The 848-nt window shown below is 57.2% G+C and overlaps 1 long non-coding RNA gene across 1 annotated transcript in view; it reads left to right on the top strand.

The window, feature by feature from the left end:
* The first annotated feature begins 320 nt into the window (after window positions 1-320).
* LOC103599228 overlaps window positions 321-848 on the top strand; it is a 3,906-nt gene continuing 3,378 nt past the window's right edge. The window contains exons 1-2 of the long non-coding RNA XR_551271.1: window positions 321-408; window positions 505-648. This is a non-coding gene — a long non-coding RNA (uncharacterized LOC103599228). The remainder of the gene's footprint in view (window positions 409-504; window positions 649-848) is intronic.

Genomic DNA, 848 nt, shown 5'->3' with positions numbered 1-848 from the left:
GGCGGGTCCCTTCGCGCCCTCACTTGGTGGCCTCTCGATTCGGTTTCCAGGGCTACGGTGTCCCAGGTAGGATCCGGGTAGAACTGACACACGGCACCTCAGGCACGGAAGGCAGGAGGGCTGTGGGAAGCCGGACTGACCCTGGGCCTCGCAGGGGGCCTGGTCCGCCCCGCGAGTCCCCTTCCTTTGGGCTCTGGTCATCTCTGCCCCACGGTTCCCCAAGGATGCTCTCCCGCCCACACGCGTCCTTCGGCCCCACCAACTGTCCTGTTCTCGCATACCTGTCTCTCCCAGCTGCCGGCCTCACTCGTCTCTGTCCTCAGGTGGCCGACATGCAGCTGTTTGTCCCGTGCCCGGGAGCTGCACGCTCTTCAAGTGACTGGCCCAGAGACGGTTGCCCAGATCAAGGTAGAAATAATAATTTATTCCCGAGAATCCCTACGCCGTCTGCCCTTTGCCTGTGGCTTTGCCACAGAACACTCTTGACTCTCCCTTTCCTTCTAGGCCCATGTAGCCTCCCTGGAGGGCCTCACCCCTGAAGATAAGGTTGTGCTTCTGGCAGGGTCCCCCAACAGGATGAAGTCACCCTGGGTCAGGGTGGGCTAGAAGCCCTGACGACCCTGGAAGTGATTGGCTGCATGCTAGGAGGTGAGTGGGACTACAGAGGCCCCAAACTGATGCCCGGGGACGAATCATGATCCTTAGATTTATTTTGTTTGCTCTACACAGTGTCTTAACATTTTTTTGGTTTAGTTCACAGTATCTAAAAGTCAGCTGATTTTGTGTTAAAATTCAGTGTCTGGCTTTGCTTCAAAAATTGGAAAGATGGGCCGGCCCGTGGCTCACTC

This window comes from Galeopterus variegatus, unplaced genomic scaffold (genome assembly GCF_000696425.1).
Source record: "Galeopterus variegatus unplaced genomic scaffold, G_variegatus-3.0.2 Scaffold2889, whole genome shotgun sequence".
Taxonomy (NCBI): Eukaryota; Metazoa; Chordata; class Mammalia; order Dermoptera; family Cynocephalidae; genus Galeopterus; species Galeopterus variegatus.
The sequence above is the reverse complement of the archived record's forward strand: the minus strand, read 5'-3'. Positions and strand labels throughout refer to the sequence as shown.